The sequence below is a fragment of the Loxodonta africana genome, chromosome 19 (assembly GCF_030014295.1).
Source record: "Loxodonta africana isolate mLoxAfr1 chromosome 19, mLoxAfr1.hap2, whole genome shotgun sequence".
Classification (NCBI taxonomy): domain Eukaryota; kingdom Metazoa; phylum Chordata; class Mammalia; order Proboscidea; family Elephantidae; genus Loxodonta; species Loxodonta africana.
Window position 1 is genome coordinate 33,125,960 of NC_087360.1, and position 12,813 is coordinate 33,138,772.

Genomic DNA, 12,813 nt, shown 5'->3' on the forward strand with positions numbered 1-12,813 from the left:
CTCATTAACATCACTGTTGTTGTTGTTAGGTGCCATGGAGTTCTGAGTTCCGACTCATAGCAACCCTATGCACAACAGAATGAAACACTCCCCGGTCCTGAGCCATCCTTACAATCGTTATGCTTGAGCTCATTGTTGCAGCCACTGTGTCAATCCACCTCGTTGAGGGTCTTCCTCTTTTCCGCTGACCCTGTACTCTGCCAAGCATGATGTCCTTCTCCAGGGACTGATCCCTGCTGACAACATGTCCAAAGTATGTAAGACGCAGTCTCGCCATGCTTGCCTCTAAGGAGCATTCTGGCTGTGCTTCTATGACAGATTTGTTTGTTCTTTTGGCAGTCCATGGTATATTCAATATTCTTCACCAACACCACAATTCAAAGGCATCAATTCTTCTTCGGTCTTCCTTATTCACTGTCCAGCTTTCATGTGCATATGATGCTACTGAAAATACCATGGCTTGGGTCAGGTGCACCTTAGTCTTCAGGGTGACATCTTTGAGGTAGAATTTACAACACACAAGAAAATCACATCAGATGACAAAATGGTGGACAATCACACATTACTGGGAATCACAGTCTAGCCAAATTGATACACGTTTTTGAGGGACACGGCTCAATCCATAATACCATTTTTTGTAGTGTTATCCATAATTTGTTATGACCCACACAGTCAAATGCCTTTGCATAGTCAATAAAACACAGGTACATCTTTCTGGTATTCTCTGCTTTCAGCCAAGATCCATCTGACATCAACAATGATAGCCCTTGTCCCACATCCTCTTCTGAATCCAGCTTGAACTTCTGGCAGTTCCCTGTCGATGTATTGCAGCAACCGCTTTTGAATCATCTTCAGTAAAATTTTACTTGTGTGTGATATTAACGATATTGTTCAATAATTCCCACACTCTGTTGGATAACCTTTCTTTGGAATGGGTACAAATATGAATCTCTTCCAGTTGGGTGGCCACCACAGTACAACAAACTGACAGGTGTGTGGGGGGAGCATGGTAAAAGGGCCCTAAATTAGGTAGGGAAAGTGCTGACTCCAGAGCAAAACCTGGTCTTCACACACACTGTCATGTTACTGACCCAGGCAAAACAGGAGTCCTAGCTCATGTGGGTACCAGCCTGCTGCTCAAGGAACTACAGATGAGGGTGATGTGGGCGGGCACCTGGAACAGACCAGTGAGCTCCAGATCTAGCAGGGCCAGAGGGCGTGGGCCCAGATTGCTCACAGGCTCAGGGTATCACTTGTCCCACTGCCTCCCCAAGAGGGTGAGCGCACCGCATTGCGCTGCTATGGCTCCAGGAGTGGCTTGAGCAATCAGGGCTGTGAGGTCTTCAACCAGTAGGGCTGTGGCGCTAATCCAGCTGCTGCCACTCACTGTTTTTGAATCAAGCAAGTAACTTAAGCATTCTGGGCCTCAGGTGAGTCACCTTTGCATCAGTAAAATCGGGCGAATGATAGCTATGGGTCAAGACATTGTGCTTAGAGGGCATAGCACATTATTGTCATACATACTGTAATCGTCATCTTTTGTCAACAACACACCAGGTGCCATTTGTTGAATGCTCACTTTGGCGCAGGCTCTGGGCGCCTGTCTCCATCCTGGGCTTAGGCCTCAGGCACAGCCAGAGGCCAGTGGAGTGTGGGAAGCGCAGCCAAGGCCTCCATCCTGTTGTGAGGCCCCTTCCCATCCTATGGCCCACCTGCTTGACTGAGAAGGGTGGGGCTGCAGTGCCTGACCAGGGACTAGGGTCTGTCCTGAGAGAGGCAGGGCCCTCAGGGATGGGGTGGGGAGGGGGGCTAAAGGCCAAAGAGGCAGACGCTGTAATGAGCTGGGGGTATAAAACGAAGGAAGAAATGTCCAGAACGCAGGATGGCCAGGTTCAGGGGTCAGGTGTGGGCAGACAGAAAGGTCAGCCCATGACCCAGTCTGACTGGGGAGGGGGAAGTGAGCGGCCTTGTAGCAGGTTCGGAGCAGGGGAGGGGCTCTCGGCCTGCAGGTGACCGCCGGTGGCCTGAAGCTTGGGCCGGGGTCCAGCAGCTGCAGCCTACGGGGGTGCCCACGAGGGCAAGGACTCGGGGGTGGCTGCAGGTGGCTGCTGGTGCGGATGATGGACGACCAGGAGGTTCCCGGGATCAAAAGAACCCCAGATGCCTGCTCAGTCCCAAAGCTTGGCGCAGGTCTGGGGGCGGGCACCGAGAAGGCTGCAGCCCCCGAAGGACAGAGCGCGCAGCCAACTGGCCTCGGTTCGCGGCTCGCAGCCCCGCCCCTCGTGGCTTGGTCCAATGGCGAGCGCGCCGGCGGCAGGCGGGGCGGGGTCTGGGCGGTGGTGCTGGCGCGTGAACGTGGTACCCGGAAATCGGCGGCTGAGGCGCAGGCGGCGGCGGTGAGTGCGCGGCGAGAGTCCTGGGCCCGCGGGCTCCGCTTCTGGCGGAACTGGTCCGGGCTCGGGGGCACGGGGCTCGGGCGGCCCGGGCGGCTCTCGGCTCTGCTTCCTGGGGCGTGGAGTGGAAATCAAGCGATCAGGCCCGGGACGCTGGTCTGGGGAGACCAGACCGACCCCAGCCGACGAAAGCTTTCCAGGCTTTTTGCAAGGCGTTTCCAATGAGCTCCGCCTTGGCGGGGTGTGGGGGCCCGTGACAAGCAGTGCTTACATGCTGCAGGGAAACTGATAACGACGGGGCTGAGAACTGCGCGGTCACTGCAGGGTGGGCGGGCTGTGGCCTCTTGCCAGCATCAAGGGTAGGGCTGGAGGCCTGTGACAGCTGATGTTTGTCAGAGTAGGGCGGCAAGTGCTGGGTCATCCTGTGACTGCAGCCGGCTTTCCTGGGGTGTCTCAGGCCTTCTGACCACCCCCCACTCCAAACAGGGTGGCTGAGTGGGGCCGGCCCCCTCCCTGGCTTTGCAGCAGCCAGTGCTATGCCTCTTTTCCTCCCAGAGAGTGGGCACCAGGGGCCTGTTGCTGAGACCCTTTCTGGTTCCAGGCCTCTCCTGTGCTTTCTGCTGGGCCAGGACACTTGCTTTGGACACTGCTTTTGAGGAAGTCTTTGGGCAAGTCCCTGAGCCTCAGACTCCTTTCCTTGGGGAGGATGTCACCTGCTCAGCAAGCCAGGCTGTGATCTGCTCCTGACCTGCTGACTGCTGCTTTTGCTGCTTGTGTTTGGGCTCAGAACCCTCTTCCATGGAGCAGTTGTGACAGTAGCTGGAAGAGGGGCCCACAGCTGGATAGCACTTTGGAAGTGCTTTCTTGCACTTATTAATCCGCTGGGCAGCCTGTTGAGGGAAGTATTCACTTGCATGACCTGAACCCGTTCACGGCAGAGGAAAATCAGGCTGAGAGAACAAATGGTGTTCCCAAGGTCATTCCTATCGGGGCCAGTTCCCAGAGCCTCTCTCCTCCTGGGCCCATCTCCCAGGAGTCTTCCCACATCAGGTGGCTGGGGGCAGCTGGGCAATGGCAGAGCAGGCCTGGGAAGGACGGCCATGATGGCAGGTGGACACAGCAGAGCCTCTGCCACTCCCCACCCCCCCGCAAGATCCCAGTGCTCTGTCGTGGGAGTGGGGCTGGGCTCAGTGGGGTGGGACAGCTCTTTTCACACACGTGCGCTCCTGGTGGCTGCCAGCAGAGGAGGCAAACAGCGGGAACACCATGTCGCTGTCTGGGGCCTTAGCTGAGAAAGCCCTGACTTCTGTACACGTCCCAAGCAGCGGACCTCCTGCTGCAAAACCCTGCCCTCCTCCCCTCTTCACATCTGAGAGTTAAAACCCCAGCTCTTTCCCACAGATCCCCAGTCTGCTCAAGCCTGGGCCTGCCCAGCCCCCCTGAGCGATTTTTACTACTTCATGCTTCCTTCGTGCTTTCATTTATGGGCTGTTACTTCAGTCACATTTCTCAGTGTAATCACTTGTAGTGTCATGGGGGCTGGGTCCCATGCCCGGCTTCTTGTGCTAGATGGTGAGCTCTCTGAGGGCAGACTTGGTGCCCACTCTCCCTGGCACTCCCAGTGCCCACCCACTGGTACTGCTTCTGAGAACATCCACTGGATAGAAGGGCCTTGTGGGGACCCCAGAGCGGGTATGGAGAGAACTAGCCCAGTGCAGGAAGGCTGGGGGATGGAGGAGGGGTCCAAGTACCTGCATGGCCAGTGATACTCCCGACATGAGAGGATCAGCACATAAGGTCGTGCACGGAGTCCGGTGTTGGTTGGTCCTGACCCCCCAACCTCGGAGTATGACAGAGGACTCTGAAAACAAGGTCATCTCAGAACAATGGAGCTGCCATTTAAGGTTGTCGTTGTGACTTTTTTCTTTTCCTCTCACTTTCTTTTTAGATTACAAAAATAATATATGCATGCTTAAAAATAACAAGGCTGGCCTCTAGCTCTGGGTGGCTGCTCTGCTGGAACCCTGCTGACGTTTGGGTGTTCATCCCCCCAGTCTTCTGAACTTTGCAGCACACCTTCTTGCTTATTACCATGCAGGCTGCAGTGGCCACGGCAGGGCTGGGGCCTGTCGGGGGTTTTATGTAGTGTTTACTGTGCTGCTAGCTTATGCTGCTTCTTTGGACTGTGACAAGCTGCTGACACTCTGGTGTGTGGCTTAGTCAGCGCCCCTGAAATATCTCGAAAGATGTAGAAGAGAAGGAACATCACGGTAGCCACACAATACGACATAGCGCTTTAACTCTCAGATGTGGAGAGGGGAGGAGGGCAGGGTCTGCTGCTTGGGATATGTACAGACGTCAGGGCTTTCTCAGCTAAGGCCCCAGACACACGGTGTTCCCTCTGTTTGCCTCCTCTGCTGGCAGCCGCCAGGAGCGCACGTGTGTGAAAAGAGCTGTTCCGCCTCTGGGACCTCCACAGCCTTTGCAGGTCTCTGGGCAGAGTCCGCAGTGTGAGGCTGCAGGCAGGAATTAGACAGCGGGGTCTCAGCCTGGCCAAGATGGCTTGCATTCACTGAGGGGCTTGCTGGAAGCTGGCAGACTCTGTTCTCTATAGCCAGGTGAACAGGCCGATGAGCTTTAAAATGTATTCCCAAAATGTGTAAACCGCTCTGGGTAATTAAAAGGGGCAGAGCCTCAGTGTAGGCAGCCCTTGTAGGAGACTGGGGTGACGTGAACTTGGAGCCTCACGCTCCCGGATGTCTAGGTGCCCTTGGCTCTGTGTTCCGGTGGATACACCGCCCCATCTACACACGTGCATCCCATTCATTCTCTGCTGCCAGGGAATTCCATCCAGATGCCCCTTTTCACCTTTTCAGTTGAAGAAGGAAAATGCTTTGTCTGAGAAGGTGGGTTGGGTGACCGCAGGCCCACTCCTGCTCTGGGCTCTGGTGGGTTTGGGGACTGGGCGGGGTTGTGGGCTCTGATGGAGTCAGGGCACCGTTATGAGAAATGGAAAGAGCCTGATGGCACGCAGGCCTAGGTTGATAGGTTTTGCACCAGGGCTAAGCCTGCCCTTGTGGTCCAGTTTCCTATTGCTGCCCTCCTGTTTTTCCTGGTTCTTCTTCCCCTGACTGAAGGAAGGGCCAGTGGGGGAGGACAGGAGGATTTGCCCAGTTTCTCCTTATAAGCAGGTGTTTGGGGTGGACAATCCTGAAGTAAAGCATACGTAATGTAAAAGTGCACACATGTTAAGGGTATTGTTGTTAACTTGCTGTTGAGCTGAGTCTAGTTCATAGTGACCCCATGTGTGCAGAGTAGAACTGCTGCATAGAGTTTTCAAGGCTGTGACCTTTCAGAAGCAGATTGCCAGGCCTGTCTTCTGAGGAGTCTCTAGGTGGGATTGAACCGCCAACTTTTTGGCTAGGAGTTGAGCGCTTAGCCATTTATGCCACCCGGGGATTCCGTTAAGAGTATATAGCTCAGTGAATTTTATAAAGTGAACCAAGTTGGGCAGCTACTTTCCACATCTGAGTGTGGATATCATCACCAGCACCCACACGTCTCCCTGTGGCTTCCCTGGTCAGTACCCCCAAGTTGGTGGCCCCTGTTCTGACTCCTGTTCCCGTGATGGGCCTTTGTGCAGGGACTGGGCAGTGTGTTCTTTCCTAGTGTGGCCTCTCCTGCTCTTTGTGGGTCTGTGAGGCCTCATGTGGCCGTGGTCGGACTGCAGCTCATTCCTGTCTCTAACTGCACATTGTCCTGGTGTATGGATGTTGTGGTACTCGCAGTCAGGCTGCTATGTTGTTTCACGGACATGAGGCTGTACAGCATCTGGGGAATGGTGCGTGTGTGTTAGCCTCAGAGCAGTGGGTCTCCTCAGAAAGTTTCAGGTGGGGCAAGACACGATATAGTCAGAGTTTTAGAAGATTCCATGAATTGCCAAGAGGGAGACTATTCTCCAACCAGTTACCGAAATATGCACTACAGCTAAGGTAACTCAGCCAGGTGTCAGAGGCCTGAAGATGTGTGTGTGGCCCCTGAGGGACCTGTGTGACTGAGAGTCCACTGTGTGGATGAGGTTGGCAGGCTGGACAACCCCCAAGCCTCTTGGGGACGATTGGCTATCCACTCGGGAAATAGAGATGAACCCTACCTCATAGCCTGCCAAGGCAGAGGACAGGCTGACCAAACCAAACATAGCCATTAAAGGAAGTCAGGAGAACAGGGTCTTACTCTGGCCAGGGAGGGCCTTCTTAAGCAAGACACAAGAGGTAAAAGCTGCATGGTAAAGATGGGGCAATTTGCTGTAACATAACAAACTCATTTCTGACAGAACACCACAGGCAAAGCTTAAAAGCCGGGAGATCAACTGGAAGAAAACATTTGCAGTTAATGGAGCAGATGGGGGTTCCTGCCCACACCATGTAAAGTGCTACAGATCAACAAGACAAAAGGCCCAGAATTCAGCACCAAAATTGGAACTTCATGTACAAGGTCATGCAGTTGGCCAAATATCATGAGACGCACTGCATTCAGGGAATGCAAATGAAACCTGCCCACCGTGCTGTTGCACCTGGGGCAGGTTAACAGTGCTAGCGCTGTGCCTGAGGGAGACAACGCACCCCTGTATGGCAGATGGGGCCTAAAAATGTCACCCCTTGACTTAGCAATCCCACTTTAGGGTCTTTGTTCTAGGAGAGTCTTCAGGCTGCCTGTGCAGCGTGTGCACAGGGGTCCACCATGGCATTGTGTGAGGTGCTAAAACTTGGCAAGACTGAAGTGCCAACCCAGCCGAGAGGTGGGCAAAGCCCACATGTCATAGGGGGAGAGCTGGGCAGCAGCAGCCAGGCTGGTTGGCCAGGAGGGATTGTCACACAGCCAGTGGGATATTGCTTGTGTGTCAGTCCCCCAAAATACAACCTCTGTGTGTGTGCGCGCGCACACACCTGTTGAGAGCTGGCTGGTATACCCAGCCAACCAGGGGTTGGGTTTCGCTTACTGTGTATAGGTGGACGTTTTCCAGATGAGACCATACTTCTGTGTGACTTGGGGGTGAAAGTAACAACCGCAAGCCCTCCAGGCCCTTGGGGGCTGCTAGTCGTGTGGCAGGAGATGTGGAGCCTTGGGCTTAGATAGCAGAGAGGCCAAGTCGAGTGGCCAGACAAGGGACAGCAGGCATGAGAGCCTGGAGGCGAGGAGGAGGAGGGCAAACAGGCTCTTTTTTTTTTCCTTTTTTGTTAATAATTTATTTTTTTCTGTTGAGAATATACACAGAAAAACATACACCCAGTTTCTCTACATGTACGATTCAATGACGTCGATTACCTTCTTCGAGTTGTACAACCATTCTCACCCTCCTTTTCTGAGTTGTTCCTCCCCCATTAACATAAACTCGCTGCCCCCTAAGGTTCCTGTCCAATCTTTTGAGTTGCTGTTGTCAATTTGGAGCCCTGGTGGCACAGTGGTTAAGCGTTCAGCTGCTAACCAAAAGATCAGGAGTTTGAATCCACCAGCCACTCCTTGGAAGCCCTATGGGCAGTTCTACTTTGTCCTGTAGAGTTGCTATGAGTCAGAATTGACTTGATGGCAATGGGTTTGGTTGTCAATTTGATCCCATATAAATAGTTCTCAAAAGAGCATAATGCTTGTGAAATGAGAGTAGTAACAGTAGCATCAGAACCTGTCTAACTTGAGGGGGGATAATGACCAGGATCAGCCCAAAGGTGATACCCATGAGATGGAGGTCAGACATACCTCCACCCTCCAACCTTTTTACCAATTCTGACTCCAGCCATCCCTCCCATGGCACTCGCTACTTTTCTTCAGGGTTTGATCATCTGTTACAGTGGCCACACAGAACTCACAGACCGTACTTACAGTTAAGTGGTTTATTAAGGAAGTAGTAGTACAACTCGGGATCAGGATCAGGAAGCATGTAGGCAAAGTCTCCCTTCAATGTAGGACAACTCTCTTAGCCCCTCTTGGCCGTGCAGGCCTCCTTCCAGCCCCTCAGGACAGGCTCTTCTTGGCGCTGCTTGTCTATCACCACCAACTGCCACAAGGCCCCTTCTGGGCCTGTCACTGCCAGCTCTATCGCTGGGCCCCTTCTGGGCCCTCTCACTGTTATAGTCCTTGACCGGTGTTACAGTTCTTTTAGGAGGTTTCTTGCCTCCTCACTCTCTCGGCTTCTTCTCTTTTCTTTCTTCCTTCTGCTTCTTCTTGCTGTTTCTCTTCCTGCTTCTTTCTGTCTAAAAAAAAAAATCTCTGTGGGGTTGGGATTGATTGTCGGTTTTAAGCCACAGCCCCTCCCAGCAGGGGCCACAAACTGACCAGTCCCCTCTTGGTATGTATGTAGCACATTTTGTTTATCCATTCATCTGTTCGTGAGCAATTTAGGTTGTTTCCACCTTTTGGCCATTGTGAATAGTGCTGCAGTTAACACTGGTGTACAAGTCTCTGTTTAAGTCTCTTGGCAGACAGGTTGTTGATGCCAGTGCTGGAGGGAAGTTGGCAAGGTGGAAGGTAAGAGCAAGTGGGTGGCAGATGCAGCCAGTCCATAATGCCTGTTAGCCCCCAGGGGAGGTGAGGCTGGTGGCCCGATGGGGTCTGGGGTGCAGAAGAGGGTGGCCTGGAGATGGCAGGTGGTGGGGTGGGGGGGACAATGCCTCTTTAGGCTCAGCCACCTCCTAGTCGCACTGCGGTCTGTCCCAGCCCCTGCTGGCTTGTGCCTGGCCCCTGACCTTGCTGAGGTAACAGTGAACAGATGGTCTACCCCTACCCCAATCCACCCCCAGCCAGATTCTTCCCCATCCGGGTTGGCAGTAACAGCAAGGCCCTGCCAGCTTGACCTTCAGCCCCTTTGGCTTGCCACTTCTTCCACTGGGCTGCATGAGTCACCAGCTTGCCTCCAAGATGGGGCCTGAGGGCTAGGAAGACAGGCTCCCACGTGGCTGCAAGGTGTAGATCACCTTGCAGAAAGCCATTTGGCCTTTGTGTTCCATTTTTTGAGCCAGACCAACACCCTGAGGCTAATGAATGAGGGCTGACCAGACCAAGAGGGATCGCCTGCTGATTAAACCTGAGGTAATCTGTCAGGGCCACATGGTAGGTGTAAGGCTGATAAGAGCTGTAAACAGGGAGACTCAGATGAAGTTTCTGGCTGGTGATCATGCATGGGAGACAGTGATGCAGCCCTCCTGTGATATGGAAGCTTCGTGCTGTGACCCCTCCCAGACCTTGCCCTATGTATCTGTTTGTATCCTTTCTGACTGGGGTAAATCTGTAGTAAGTATGGTATTGTTTTGTTGTGGTTGGTTGCTGTTGCGTTGATTTCGACTCATAGTGACCGCGTGTGTAGACCTGCTCCATAGAGTTTTCAAGGTTGTGATCTTTTGGAAGCAGATCGCCAGGCCTGTCTTCCAAGGTGCCTCTGGGTGGATTCAGACCACCAGTCTTTCGGCTATTAGTTAAGTGCTTAACCATTGGCACCATCCAGGGCCTCCTTAAGTATGGTATAAACCCGTTGCCAGCGAGTCGATTCTGACTCATAGTTACTTTACAGGACATAGTAGAAACTGCCACATAGGGCTTCCAAGGAACAGCTGGTGGATTCCAACTGCCAATCTTTTGGTTAACAACAGAGCTCTTAACTGCTATGCCACCGGTTCTCCCAAGTGTGGTGTCTCTCTGTGAATTCTCTAAGTTGTTTCAGCGAATTAATGAAACCACAGGTGCAATGAGAGCTAGCAGGGGCTGGTGTCTGCCTGTTTGACACCTGAAAGCAGGTGTCCTTCTAATGTGTGAGCTCTGACCCAGCCTAGGGTGGCTGGGGCTGTGAGAGAGAGTGTCATGTGAGTGGTTGGTAACGAGGATAGAGAATTGGGAAGGTGAGGACTGGATCTACTTCCACACTTTGGGAGTCTCATTCGTGTCGATCCTGACCGCACAGTTACCAATGAAGGTGGGATTTGCCCACTGTGCCCCTGACTTAAAGCAGTGGCCCTCACCCACACCCCTGCAGCCATCTCTGCACTCTCTCTGCTTGTGCCCCTGGCCTGTCTTTTGCCATGTCTGTCTTCCTGTCTGTCTGTCTGCATCATTTCTTGCCATGCTGTTTGTAGATGCCACCTGGAGTGAGATTTGGGGCTTGACTCAACTTGAGAATCTCGTTCTTCTTAAAAAGGGCGTAATCCATGTTCACCAGCTATTAGAACGAAGGCCTAGTTGGTTCCTCTGTGGAGTCGGAGGAGGAGGCTGACCCAAGCCTTCAGTGCGTGCTTAGCTTGGAGTCAGAGTGCGGAGACGCTCTGGATTAGTTCTCAAAAACGTTATCAAGCAGATGGGCTGGGAGTGCCTGGAATGCATCAGGCTCTCACAGCCAGCACCATTTGCTATTCAGCTCATGCCAAACTTGGGGTGTTTCCTTCCCGGTTTTGGAGAATTACCAGGTCATTAGACCAGGGAAACACGAGACGTGTTGAGTCTTGATTTTGGAGAGACTTTCACTGGTTTCTTAAAGAGAATAGGAAACCTTTGGCTGTGATTTGAAAAGAGCTCTTCTTTTTCAGTTCATACCTCATAGATCCAGCTGGCAGGGGTCCAGGTGTGCCCAGGGACTCCAGGGTGTGTGGGAGCGCTCAAGGTGTTTCCTCCTGGGAGTGGCCTCTGCCGTATCCATGCTCGTGGAGACTGTCCTCCTCTTACCTGATGGGGTCTGGAGGAGGGAGTGCCCAGGTCAGGAGCCAGTTTATTCTTGTTCCAGCTGTGTCTTAGTTATCTAGTGCTGCTATAACAGAAATACCACAAGTGGATGGCTTTAACAGAGATAGATTCATTTTCTCACAGTCCAGTAGACCAAAAGTCCAAACTCAGGGCGTCAGCTCCGGGGGAAGGCCTTCTTTCTCTGTCAGCTCTGGAGGAAGGTCCTTCTCATCAATCTTCCCCGGACTAGGAGCTTCTCCACGCAGGAACCTTGGGTCCAAAGGAAGCGCTGTGTTCCCGGTGCTTCTTTCTTGGTGGTAGGAGGTTACCATGTCTCTACTCACTTCTCTCTTTTATATCTCAGGCTCGGTAATTTGCTAGAAGAACTCAGCCAAGCTCTTACACTCATGGCTACAGTTTATTATAGCAAAAGGATACGAATTAAAATCAGCAATGGAAAAGGCACATGGGTGGAGTCCAGGAAAGACAAGGCACAAGTGTCCAGTTGTTTTCTCCCAGTGGAATTGTACAGACAGAAATTATTTCTCCCAGTAGTGACATGGGACAACATGCACAAAGCATTGCCAGCCAGGAAAGCTCACTGGAGCCCTGGCATCCAGGGTTTTTAATGGGGGTTGGTCCTGTAGGCACGGCTGACTGCCCATAGGGCTGACCTTAGTCTCTAACCCTCTAGAGGTCAAGCTGATGCCACATAGACCAAGCACACCCCATCTCCCCGTGCTCCCTCCCCCCACCCCGAGAAGCCACATTGTTAGCATAGACTCTGGTCCAGGGACGAAAGCCCCCAGCTAGACAAGGACACTCTGGTCAGGCAAGCATTCTGTGGGCTCAGGGGCTATCTCCCAGAAGATGGCCAAGGGCCAGACCTTTCGTTGGAATGCACAGTGTGTGGAGAACCCAGGCCTGCTGAGTTAACCCTTTATTGCACAAACGGTTGCTGTAGATCTGACCTGGCCCCAGGTGGGAGGACTTGGCAAGGGTGCAGACTCAGGTTGGTAGAGACCCCCTCAAAGAAACGGTGCTTCCTTGGTGCTTCTAACCGGGGCAAGGACTCAGTGGAAGCTATAGGCCAGGCACGCAGGTGAGTGCGAGGGCTCATCCACACACACACACCTATGGGGCCTGAGTCGCAGTCCTCAGTTTGGGAGCTTCAACATGGTCTCAGTCTGTGCTGGATGCCTTTGAAGAACATGTGATTCGAGGCTGTGGCCTTCTTGCTCTCAGCAGGATTTAATGCTGGCCCATATCCATTTCCCAGTATGTCTCAGTAGGTTTTTAAAAGAGATGTAACTTGGTGTCTTTGTTATCTAGTGCTGCTGTAACAAAAATACCACAAGTGGGTGGCTTTAATGAACAGAAATTTATTTTCACACAGTTTAGGAGGCTAGAAGTCCAAACTCTAGGCGAGGCTGTCTTATCTACTGGGGGAAATCCTTGTCTCTTTCAGCTTCTCTTACTTGGTTCTTTGGCAATCTACACATGGCAACAATCTTTTCTCATTTATGCTTCCTTGCTTCTGTGCCTGTGTCTGGTCCTTTTAGATCTCAGAAGTGATTGGCTTAAAACATACTCTATGTTGGTGTGGCCTCATTAACATAACAAAGAAAATCATATTTCCAAATGGGATTATATCCCCAGATATTCCAAAAAAAAACAACAAAAACCCATTGCTGTAGAGTTGATTCTGACTCATAACGAC

The 12,813-nt window shown here is 52.4% G+C and overlaps 1 protein-coding gene across 2 annotated transcripts in view; it reads left to right on the forward strand.

The window, feature by feature from the left end:
• The first annotated feature begins 2,355 nt into the window (after positions 1 to 2,355).
• TANGO2 (transport and golgi organization 2 homolog) overlaps positions 2,356 to 12,813 on the forward strand; it is a 62,743-nt gene continuing 52,285 nt past the window's right edge. For both annotated transcript variants that reach the window (XM_023559309.2, XM_023559311.2), the window contains exon 1: positions 2,356 to 2,396. The gene's annotated coding sequence lies outside the window, so the exon portion shown is untranslated. The remainder of the gene's footprint in view (positions 2,397 to 12,813) is intronic.